The 13,104-nt window shown below is 35.3% G+C and overlaps 1 protein-coding gene across 1 annotated transcript in view; it reads left to right on the forward strand.

Moving 5' to 3' along the window:
* The first annotated feature begins 207 nt into the window (after positions 1 to 207).
* LOC107041372 overlaps positions 208 to 13,104 on the forward strand; it is a 189,280-nt gene continuing 176,383 nt past the window's right edge. Inside the window, exon 1 of the mRNA XM_015261895.2 lies at positions 208 to 1,005. The gene's annotated coding sequence lies outside the window, so the exon portion shown is untranslated. The remainder of the gene's footprint in view (positions 1,006 to 13,104) is intronic.

Below are 13,104 nucleotides of genomic sequence, written 5' to 3' on the forward strand. Positions count from 1 at the left end.
CTCTTCTTCTCGCGTTTTAATAAAATAACGAAACTATGGTATTTTTGGATGGATGCGCAAAGTGATGGAACGGGGTGCTGTATGCCGCTGATTCTTTGGGGCTGCGCCTGCGTACGGGGGGTGGGCCGGGGGGTGGGGGTTGGAAACTTGAGCGGTTCGCCGGAAAATGCGGGGACTCAGTGAGATCCGCGGCGTGAACCTGTCACGTTTGTGTTGTTCGATCGTGACTTCTGAGGGATAACAATAAATTCCTCTCCGTGCACTTCCGGTTGACTCTTCCAAGTTGTTGTTCAATCGATGTCATTGAGTTCACATGTGAATTGTGCCGAGATGAATGAATGTAAATCCCCAATTGGGATTCAAACATGGATTATAATCGACTATGGATTGTATTTTCTCTCAATCGAAATTTTCTCGCGACACTCATGAAATTCCCGTGAGTGCAACTGACGAATGGATTTACCGGGTAATCTATGAAAATACGAGTTGTTGTTCGCAGTAATCAAATTGATTTGCATATTCACGAGAGGAGCTGGGGAGCGGTAAAAATTGAAAAATTACTATGCAAACCGTATTTTCCTCATGATGCAAAATGGTTTAGTCTACCCCGTGCGCCCGCTGATTTGCAATCTATCGGCAACTCCAAATGAATAATAAACAATTTACAATCATATCCTAAAAATTCAGAAATTGAAATGTTTTATTTCAATCGTTAAAGTGTCGTAAAGTGTTTGCGTACGTTTTGACGAGTTGGGGCGGTGTGTTGGGACTATTTACTCGTTGCAATGAATGCAGATGGTCGTAAACAATAGGTGTACAATCAAAATGCTGTTAAAAAGATTTAAAAAAAGCTAGAAAACAGCAGTTGAAGTGGCTGCGGCACCGGGCTGTCGGTTAATGCGATACAATGCGATCATTGAATCAACGAGAAGGGAATGAATGACCGGGGTTACTCGTATTTTCCACTTGCTTCGTATTGCATGGACAATGTGCGATAAACTGCTGGTGAGTTCATGCTTTTAGTGGATGTATCAATATTTTTCTTGCATCGAAAAATGTCGAATGCATTCGTTTGAGGGATTTCAGTCGCATGAGTGCTCTTAGAAAAATCGAAAAATAGAGATATTTTGGAGGTGTTTTTTTGGAGAATTATTGCAGCAAAATGGAAAATATTTTTGGGTAATTTGGTCCTTTAAGTCCGGTAATTTGTTTGGGACATTAAAGGAGATGAGCAATTAATTAATGTTCATGCAAAACATTACGTGATTTTAATGAAGTGTTATTTTTTTCTTGAGTTTCTCATTATCGTTGACAGTTACTCGCTGCATTAAAAATCTTTGAATTTCAGAAAATTTCTGCCCATTAAAATGCCAAATGTTTCATTTTCTGTGAGATAGGCATCGTGAAAAATTAATAGAGAGAAGTTTCAGTTCAATAATTCCACGAAAATTAATAGAAGTCGGAGAATTCAGTCACTTTCAAAATTCAAATTGGAAATTCTCATCCTTCTGCTGTTAAAAAAATCTTGAATTTCATAAAATTTGCGATGAAATCTGAAATCTCATAATTTTCGTCTTCTTGAATCGAATTCAATGTCACTCTCATGAAAATTTGTAATCAACTCTCCATGCGATTCCATTTTTTCCAACATTCTAATCTCAAAGTCTTCATTCGTCTTTCGAAAACATTTATTCATTATTAAAAACCTGAATAAAAACCATGAATCATTTCTCTGAATTCCCTTGAAATTTCTTCCGATTAAAATCCCAATTTTTTAATTTCTGGAATTCAATAATCATTGTGAAAAATCAATAGAAACGGAACTTTCGTAATTTAGTATTGAAAATTTAGGTTTTGATTAAAAATGGAGATTCCAAATGGAGAATTCTCATTTCTAACATTCTAATCGTTAAGTCTTCATTCAGTTCCTGAAAACATTTATTTATTATTAAAAACGCAAATAAAAATTATAAATCTCTTCTCCAATTTCCCTGAAATTTCACTGAGAGAAAAATATGATTCTTCTGACTATATTCCATCTCCATCGAATTATAGTCAAAAAATCCTCAACAATTTTTCATGGGTTACGGTAACTATGGCCGGAGAAGTAATTACTACAATGGAATGTAGTGATTGCAACTATTTTATAGTTCCCCGAGTCGAATATCTGGACCTTATTCCCCCCTATTACCTCCTTGAGATATTTTTTCCTCCTTTATTCATCCTATACATCCTGAATAACTCTTTATATGATCCTGCCTCATCCTAAAGGCGTAAAAACCCTTCTCAACTGATACTTTTTTCCCCCTTCACCTCCTGTCGAATGAAAAGGAATCATAAATCCCCTGAATTAACCCTGATAGCCAGGATGATTGAGTAGCTCACTATTTTGTTCATTTCCGTTTGCGGTGAAAATTACTGAAATTCCCACCTTTATTTTTGACTGTCATTTCTGACCGTTATTTTTGACCCTTATATATGACCCTTGAGTATGACCTTAATTTTCACCCGTGCTTCTCATGTTAATAATTAAAAATAAAAAAAAAATACCTCCAAAGGGTTTGTAGGTTCTTTCCAGGAGGGATGGAGTGGAAAACATTTTAGGGGGTGCAGGCGATAAATAGGTTTAACACACCTCCTGTTTTTCTCCTGAACCCTCGGAATTTGGAAATAACTCGCACGTTCAGGCGGAAACCAGGGGGTCTTTCTGAATGTAAATACACCCTAACTTCATCCTGGTACTCCTACTCATGATAGGTGTTCAAGGGGGAATTCAGGTCCTAATATTCGACTCGGGTCTAATCACGATTGATTTGTCGTGGTTACTTTTGAACTTTGGTTAGTTTAACTGCATTTTGATTTGCAATAATCACGCTTGTGAAGTTACTATAATGTTATGTGTCGCATACAAAAAAAAATCGTATCGTTCACCAAACTGCGTCAACTATTTTCTTATTGCAAATCGAAGTTCTGATTTTTCTCTCAGTGATCTTCCAATTGAAATCTCCGATTTTTTCATTTCTTGAATTCGATAGCCATTTTGAAAAATCAATAGAAACGGAAATTAGTAATTTACTATTGGATATTCATGTTTTGATTCAAAATTTCTAGTCAACTGTCTATGAAATTCCATATTTTCCGACAGTGTCACCTTAAAGTCTTCATTCGGCTCTCGAAAACATTTATTTATTATTTTAAAAAAACTAATAAAAATCATAAACTCCTCCGAATTCCTTGAAATATCTTCCGATTAAAACTCCATTTTTTCATTTATTGAACTCGATAGCCATCATGAAAACTCAATAAAAATGGAAGTTTAGTAATTTACTACCGAAATGTTGTTGTTCCTCAAAAAGTCGTCATTCGGCTCCCCGAAAACTTTTATTTACTATTAAAAACGCAAATAAAAATCCCAAACGCTTTCTCAATTTTTCATTTCCTGAATTCGATAGCCATCATAATTCGATGCATTAACTCTCCACCGGAAGTCAATGTACATTCTGCGACCCACCTATGAAACACTGGAATACATGCACTAGTATATGCAAGGGAACGCAACGGCTTAATCTAATTCGACCACAACAGGATTTGCACAACTGCGTGAGCCAAAAGCGCCGAGTTTCCCTCTCAAATAACGCGTTCGCGCTGCAGTCGGGCGTTTGTTCACGGTGGGTTTCGTTCTGGGGGGGAAAACGAGGATGCCATCGTTGCTTACCCCCGTGCATCCTTTTCCGTCGAGGCATCAACACAGAGAGCAGGCAAAAGGCAGCGTATGCTCCACGGGTTCCGCACTTTCTTTCACTCTGTTTTCGGCAATTCTTCGCGTTCATTTTAACGCCCAGGATCTGTTTAATTCCAAGCGCTAATGGCCCTCGTTAGTCGCTACTATTCTCCTCGTAATTTCGTATTTATGAACATTCGAGGGGGCGACTTAATGGCCCGCAACAATTATAAATATTTTTTTCTAGGCTTCTAGCGGGAGGAACTTAACATTAATTAACCGTGTAACCACTTTGTTTCGTCCGTGGTTTTTGAATGGCCCTATTTGTAAAGCGTAACTACATGTCCACTGTCTTTTTTTTCGGTCTTGTAAAACCGCCCCGGGGCGCACTCGTTTTTCCACGCTGAATTAAATCGTCGTCTGGAGTTGGATTACTCGGTATATTTATGCATCTTCTCATATTGTGGGGATAAAGGGGAAAGACGATGGGGTGAAATTAATTGTTGGGCTCTGCCTTGTGATAATAAAGGTAAAGTGAATGTAGACAGAAATGAAGTTTCTGGTTTTAAATATTAGGTAATTGTTATTAATGAATAATGTTGTCAATAGTATTCCTTGATAACAATTAAATATTATTCATTAATAATTGTTCAATTATTAATGAATATTGAATTGTTATTAATGGATAATGTTTTCAATATTATTCTTTAATCATGATTATTCAATTATTCGACAGTTACAACATCTCTTAAAGCGACAACTCGATCTAAATAAATTCGCTGTCACCTTAAAGTTGAATAATGCTCTATAAAAAATTGGTGTTTCATTTTTTTATAGAGAAACTTAAGTCTAGGAACAAGAATAATTTTGGTTAAGATCCTAGATTATACAAATCTTTTTGATATTTCTTTGAGAAATTTATATATTTTATTTTTTTGTATGAAAAAATATGTATAATTATTATAATTAAATATGTATTGTGTAGACAACATCTTTTTTTACAGAGATAAAAAAAGACTTGTGCAATCTAGCATCTTCACCAAAGATTATCGAATGAACGATCCGATGAAGATTAACTAATGAACGGACTCTGTTCTCGTTACTTTATGGAGCAATCTAACGATCGTGTGACATGAAGCAATTATTTAGCGCGAAATATTATAACTCTAGCTGTAATAATGTGTGGTAGAAATATGACATCAAACTATATGTTCCTTTCATTGTTAATTGTTATTTTTATTGTTGTCAAAAATAAGTGAAACAATTAAAAATATAATGAACCACTAACTTGAGGATATTCAAGTATCTTTTACAGTTTGGTACAGGCCACCCTACAGATTCAACCATTTCCAATCATCTAATTTGCCAATTAAATTGCGTGAGAAAATTTTTTAAAAAATCGTGAATATTCAGCCGCAGTAAAATTGCATTTTGCACAGAATTATCAATTTTGTAAATATTCGTGGTTTATAAATGAATAATTGAAATTGTTTTAACTTTCGGAAAACTTACCTTAAGAAATTCTGAATATGAATAAATTTGTTACGTTCCGAACAAATGATTTTTACAGTGGAAAATTAATAGTTTATAAATGATTTACAAAAAATGCTCGTAATTTTAATTACAATTTCTTAACAATTTCTTAATTATTTCATGAATTCTCCTCCAAAAGTAAACTGCCATTTTTTTTATTTTTAATTTGTTTTCTGACGAGTCAACATCGAGATTTAAACTCAGTAGCGAAGCGGTAAACCGGGTTAAGTCGATTTCGACTATTGGCCAGTTTTTGACGAATATCTCGGAACCTAAAAGAGATAGAAAATTTTTTGTCATAACCTTTTTTATAGCCCTCAATTGACCCTACAAAAAATGTTATGAGAAAAATTTCGTTACCTCTTTTAGATTCCGAGATATTCATCAAAAACTGACCAAAAGTCAAAATCGATTTAACCCGGTTTACCGCTTCGCTACTGAATTCAGACCTGCAAAATTTGAATAATAAAATCATTGTAAAATGTCCGGAAACTTCGAATCAAATCGGGCTGAAATAAAAGCTCTAATGACTACAAAATGAAAAAACCATTTCACTGGAAAAATATCCAAAGTACTTGGATATCCTTAATTACGCCCGAAAACGTAATAAAATTCGTCACAGCCCTCTCCGAATCTCGATTTATTGCGCCTCGCTGTCCACCCCTGCTCTCCATCATCCCGAAAATATGAGTTCTATTAGACCGAAATAAAACCCATTCCCCCAAACATGATATTTATTCAAACATGAAAAACATGTTGTTGGAAAATTGATGTCACACATGCAATATGTAGATTGCGAGAGGGGGTCTCCGGTGACACACGTATCAATTGTTCAGCCTTATCTCCAGCACGACAGGAAACTATTAAATCCATGTGTATGTAGGAGGTTGCGCATACACTCCCGCGCCCCTGTATTATTTACTCTCGTGCGCACATGCAGGGAGAATAATATGTTAACGTTAAATAGAGTCTTCTGGTATCGCGCAATAATTTCTCATAGGGCTGGATCAACATAATGCGGAGTCACTTTGAACTCGAGAGAGTTTCCGAAACTACATCAACAGTTTCTAGAGTGAAGACTAGACACTCTGAGTCTAGTCTCTAGGCATGATGATTTCTCCACAGATATTCGGTGGCTGTTGCAGTACAGTATGAGACTTTTTCGAGATGAAAACAAGACGTTTGATAGAAAAGACATTTTCGTAATGTCGGAATGTCTTAGTGTTTTGACGAAGATGATTTCCTCGTAGTGATGCCGCGAGAGACTTTACGAGACATCATGAGACAATACTTTGGAGGGATTGTCTCGATCTCAGTGAACGCGAAAATTTTTTGTCTCATCTCACTCTCGAAATACGCAGTATCGACTTCTGTCGTAGTGACTTCGAGTCAATTCCTTTAACCTCGGTTTCCAGTTTTTCCCGTTTTTTATGTGTAGAACATCGAGACGAGACAGAGCGAGACAAAAATCGAGATTTTACATTAAAAATACGAAAAATTTGAGACCGAGATGGAATAAATTGACTGGGAGTCATAACAAGAGAAGTCGATACTGTGCATTTCGGGACTGAGACGAGACTAAAGATTTCCATGTTCATTGAGACCGAGACAATCTCTCCTAAGTATTGTCTCGTAAAGTCTCTCGCGGCATCACTATTTCCTCGATACAAGAAAATATTCTTTTGTCAATTTCTAGAATCGTGAAATCTCTTGGTAAATAATTTTGGGCTCACAGGATGAGATTCTCTCGTCCCGAGATAATTTTTAAGTGTTAGCATAAGTCTTCCCATAAATTCATATAGTTTGCGTTATATCTGGAATTTAATGGATTGTGAGAATTCACACTTTCCCGATCTGATCTCTCATCATCTCCACCTGAGGAATTCTTGTTTTGATTGCACGACGAACACTTTTTTTTGCATTGAAGAAAGAAATTTATGTAGCGTTCCATATCTTTTGTGACGTCATAGAAAATGATTGGATAGGATTAGGGGAATTGGGATCATTCTCAATATGAATAACCAGAAAATGTTTACTGAAAAAAAATGGATAGTCCAGAGCGGGATAAGTGTTCGTCATTATCAATTCAAGTGTATTGAAAATTGATCTCACGTATTGTGCTCTTTGTGCAAGATTTTATATAATCAAGGTCCTGATGAAAAATAAATCTAGGTATAACGCTAGATGAATTTATGGGAAGGACATCGTTTCTAGTCTTGAGAACGCTTAAAAATTCTCTCGGGACAAGAGAATCTCATCCTGTTGGAAAACTTTTTCTCTCAGTCTGACAAGGAAGTTATTTATCAGGAGATTTCACGGTTTTTAAAATTGACAAGAGAATATTTTCTTGCATGACGTAAATCTTCTTTGTCAAATTTAGTTTTTCCCTCAGGGTAAACGACTTAAAAAAAGGGAACAAAAGGGCTTTAATGCAAGATAATAGTTTGTCATAATGTCTTGATATACAAGTCGGCTATTTAAGAGATTTTTTCTTTCTCAATTTAAGAGAAAGTGAGGAAATTATTGAATCTTTAACCACAAAATGAATGACGTAATTAAAAAAATAAATGAGACATCATAAGTTTAAAACAAACGATCCTCAAGTAAGACAGCTAGAAATTGTAGAATATATGCTGTAATGTCTCAATTTAAGACTCTAAAAATTAGGAGATACCGAGGTCTTTAGAAAAGGGACAAAGGTGTCTTAATCTAAGACAACATTTTTTCTTCCTGAATTTAAGAGAAAGGGAAGAAATTATTGGATCTTTGAGCAAAAAATGAATAACGTACTTAAAAAACAAATGAGACATCATAAATGCATGCCTTAATGTCTTAATTTAAGACTGTGAAATGCGTTAAACAAATTTTAAAGACACAGAGGTCTTTAAAAAACAAACAAAAGTACCTCAGTTGAAGACACTAATTTGTCACATGCATGGAAAATAATATGTCACCGTTAAATAGATTTCTCCCCTACCGTCCAATAATTTCTCCTAGGTCTGGATCCCCACAATGTGAATCCGCTTTGAACCCAACAGTTTCGGAAACTGCATCACCAGTTCCCAGAGCGAAAATTAGACACTCCGAGCATTCAATGATTTCTCAACGAATATTTCGGTAGCCGTTCCCGGAGGGGAATCGAGAGTTTTGCAATTGTTGCACCAGTAATGAAGGTATTATCACCCATTTCACAATGGGAGCATTGCATCCATTAATCCTGGAAGTGATATCTCACAAAAGCCCCCGCGTCTCATGACTTCCTTTCACAACGTCGTCCATTGCGTCTCACTTAATAAGTTATAATTCTCCAGCGAACGTTAAAAACTTTTATATGACGTAATATAAAAGTTTGTCCATGGTATTCCTGTCACCTAGACCATCGCCGCGATAACGGGACTGGTTTCTTTCTTGTTTCAATCTTTCTGGGATAATCATGGCTCGCGGAAAGTCAACGTTATTCAGTAGCTTTTCAGGGGAGGGGTGGGGGGGGCAGCTGCTTTGACGAATTTAATGACGGAATCGGGCGTAAATGAGAGCTGTCGATGCTCACGTCGTTTGATCAGTCGATGGGAAAGGGTTTAAAAGACTGGGTGAGGGATTGGAGGGCGGCGAGACTCGGAGTTGTATCGAGGGGCGAGTCACTCTGCCGGCTATTTATTCGCTTGAATTGTAACTGCTGGAGACGACCTTCCGGAGAGTGCTGCTACTTTGGGGTTGATTTATTCTAGTGGAGATGGTCAGGTTCGCAGGGATTTTTATGAACTGAACGCAGGTGCGTCCACAGAAATTGAGCATTTCAATCCACTAAAACTGTTTATTTGACATTTTTATTTTATTTCATTTAATAGAAGAATAAATGACGTATTTAAAAAAATAAGTGACGCTTCATAAATTTGGGATGGTCAGGCTCTCGGAGATTTTTATGAACTGAAAGCAGATGCGTCCAGAGAAATTATGCATTTCAATCAACTAAAATTGTTTATTTGAAATTTTTATTTCGTTTCAGTGAAATAAAATAAAAATTTTCAATAAACATTTAATTTAATTTAATAAAAGAATAAATGACGTACTTAAAAAGATTAGTGACACATCATAAGTTTGAGATGGCTAGGTGTTCGTGGATTTTTATGAACTCACAGCAGATGCGTCCAGAGAAATTATGCATTTCAATCAACTAAAATTGTTTATTTGAAATTTTTATTATATTTCAACGAAATGAAATGAAAATTTTGAGTAAGCATTTTATTTAATTGTTGACTGGTGGAAAACAAATTAAATTTCATGGATAATATATTAGTAATTTTTAGAAATGTGACGATAAATTTGATTTGGAGGGGAAAAATCGGAAAATTTCAGATTTCAATGAAAATTTTGTGGAATTGTCAATTTTTTGGCAGCAGGAAGGGGAGAATTTCAAAACTTGCTTGAATTTTCAATTCAAACTTGAATATTTAGTACCCAAAAATGGTGAATTACCTGGATTTACTTGATTTCTATCAACTTTCATGGAATAATTCAACTAAAATTTTCATTCCTACTGGTTTTTCCATAAAATTTTGAATTCGCAATTAAAAAATTGGTTGAAATTTCAGTGGAACTATATGATGGACATTTCCAAGAAGTATTCAAGAACTTTCAGCTCCACGGTTTCAACGGGATATATGAAATAAATAAATAAAATCAAATCTTATTTATCTAACATTTAATTTTATTTATTCATTTCATGTTATTGAAAAAAAGAAATAAATAATTCATCAATTGCGAGCTAAATTAATATTAAATGAACGATTCATTTGTTCGAGAGTAAAATATTTTCCCAAAAAATTCCAACTAACAAATTTTAAAGAAGAATTTTACAAGAAAAAATCAAGTTGTCAAATATAATTTTTCTAGTTTCATAAATTTCGCTTTAAAAATCAGTTCTGCTCCAATTCCTTGTCAATTACTCTCCCCTCCTAGAATGAAAGGATCGATATTGCGAGTCATAATCTCTATTCAAAAAGACTAATCAATTCTCGTCGAAAAATAAAGAAACTTGAATAATTTTCGCGACGGGAAGTTTTAATTAGCTTGGTCGCATTCAATTATCCGGGGAGACTCAATGAAAAATATCATTATTGTGTAGCCTTGATGGTTAAAGGAGCTGGGAAAGACGCGCGGGATTGATTCCTTCCCCCATTTTCCGAAGTCTCAATGTTTTTTTCGTCATTTTCCTGTTAAGCTTTTTTCCAATCGCGTGAACAGATAGGTATAGAATGGTTTATTTACGATCCCGGGCTTTCACGATACGGCGAAAAAGGCGGTGGTCTGGGCTAATGGAAGCCAAAGAAGTCGGTATGTCTGGGAGTAAAGTTTACTGGGTATTTCGCAACCTTTCGCGCATCTCACTATCTTTTTTCCGTTTTGGGGATATGTTGCAGCAGATCTTCAGGAAAATGCGGGGGTGATTGTTGCCTATAGGAGAAACTGTGCAATTTTCGATGGATTTTTGCACCTATTTCATTTTGCATGGTCATGAATTTGAAGGCCGGAGCGATGTCATTAAAAAAAAATTGGAAATTCTGTTCTAAATAATACTATTCTCCATCGAAAAAAAATCACCTGCATAAATATTTTATTCTGATATTGAATACATCTTTGCAAAATTTTGGCTGAAATTTCTGAAACTTCAAAGAATTTTGTCGTTAAAATTCAATTTCAGTTGAAAAAGTCATTTTCAATTGAATTATTCAATGTGTGTGAACATAAATCAGCAAAATTCTGTGTAATTTAGAAATTTTTATTAAATATCATTTCTACTGACATTTTGAGGCAATTTCGACAGTCCAAATTCACTAATTTGATTTTTTTCATGGAAAAAACAGTGGAAACTATAAATTTCAGTTCAACTATTCCATAAAAATTATTTCAAATCAGGAAAATTCAGGAAAATTCACTCTAAAGTTCTCAATTAATAAAAAATTCTGTGTAAGTTGGAAATTTTTATCAAGTTATAGTTCTACTGACATTTTACGAAAATTTTGACAGTGAAAATTCGCAAATTTTTTTTTTTTTCATGGAAAAAACAATGGAAACTAAATTTCAGTTCAGCTATTCCATAAAAATTATTACAAATAAGGAAAATTCAGGAGAATTAATTCTAGAGTTCTCAATTACCTAAAAATTCTGTTTAATTAGGAAATAAGTATTCACCTTTCGATTGAGAATTCAATTAAATTGTGAAATCCTCGTTTTCCTGCGGCTCAAGAATTTACAATTTCATTGAATTTTCATTTAAATGAGAACAATTTCCTGCCCCTCCATTGAATTTACCGCTTCTTTCCTAAAAACGACTAATCCACCCATTAAATTTCAATGTTTTTCCACCAATGCGTTTCCCTCCATTTATTTCGCCTCATTTTCCTGAATTTGAACTTCTCACTCCCCATTTTCGAACAGACACATTTTGATGTTCAACTGTAATTTTCGTGTATTCACAGCACAAACCATCGAAACTCCATACACCCAGCGAATATTGGAGTTTCATATAGTCTACAATAACAGCTAGTTGGCAAACATCAACACTTAGGACGTACACACAAAACAAGCAATAGAATGCATCTTTATCCCCGGTACACAACTGAACATTGAATCATACCACTTTAATGAATAACATAATCACTGGAAAGTGTCCGCCCCTCCGCGTCCCGAAATTTCGCGAATCCCGAGATGTTTACGATTTCAATTGAATTGAATTCACACACTGAGAGAAAAATCTGAAGTTCGATTTACAATAAGAAAATAGTTGAGGCAGTTTTGATGAACGATACGATTTTTTTTGTATGCGGCACATAACATTATAGTAACTTCACAAGCGTAATTTTTGCAAATCAAAATGCAGTTAAACTAACCAAAGTTCAAAAGTAACCACACTGATAGAACGGATTAGTTATTGTTAACGAATAGATTTTGGTTGGAGGTTAGGGTCTATTCGGTCCCACCAAATGTTCATTCGTTAATAGTTAGCGAATGTCTATTTGAGGAGCCTTGTTTCAGTTGACTTTCGCGATTCAAGTGAACTATTCGTTAACTATTAACGAATATTCATTTGGTCATATTCAATTCTACCATTCGTTAATAGTTAACGAATCTCGTTTGGAATAAATGAATCATTCTATCAGTGCTCGACAAATCCATCGTGAGTAGAACTATAAAATAGTGGCAATGACTACATTCCATTGTACACGGAGAGAAATGTACGAGAAAAATTACCGTGCCCGCACAGTAAAGTTGGTTCAGATGGTCTTTCCAGGCCAAATGTACCGCAAAGAGTAGGAAAAAGTACTGTTGCACGAGTCATTTTTCGGATAAATGTGGGGAAAAATTCTTGTGCAGCACGGTAAAATCGAAGCGACAGTGAATTTTTACGAGAAATACGAGAAAAATTATGACACTGACTGGCAAATTTTTCCGGTGCTCTACCAGAATCCTAGGACCCGATCGCGCATTCGTAAGATTTCGGTACTCTTCGTCCCCCCTCCGCAACCACGAACATCGACTCAACGTGACCAGATGATTTATTCCGTCGCCTCCTCTAGCCTCCTCTCTCACATATCTCCTTACTGAAACCCCAGGTTAATGTTTTTCATAATATCAATTCAGTGAAATATTAATTAGTGTTGTGATAAAACGGTTAAGAAATAAAATAAGTGCCCTTTATTTTCGCTTCATGAGGTGTATAACGCTGTAGATATACATTGGCCTGTCAAACGTTCCACATACGTTTGCCGCGCATTCCGCTTTTAATATGGGAGAGAGGATATGGAGGAGAGGTTAAAATAAAATTAATAGGATGATATGCTGAATGACAA

The sequence above is a fragment of the Diachasma alloeum genome, unplaced genomic scaffold (assembly GCF_001412515.2).
Source record: "Diachasma alloeum isolate Michigan unplaced genomic scaffold, Dall2.0 Dall_scaffold_00364, whole genome shotgun sequence".
NCBI lineage: Eukaryota > Metazoa > Arthropoda > Insecta > Hymenoptera > Braconidae > Diachasma > Diachasma alloeum.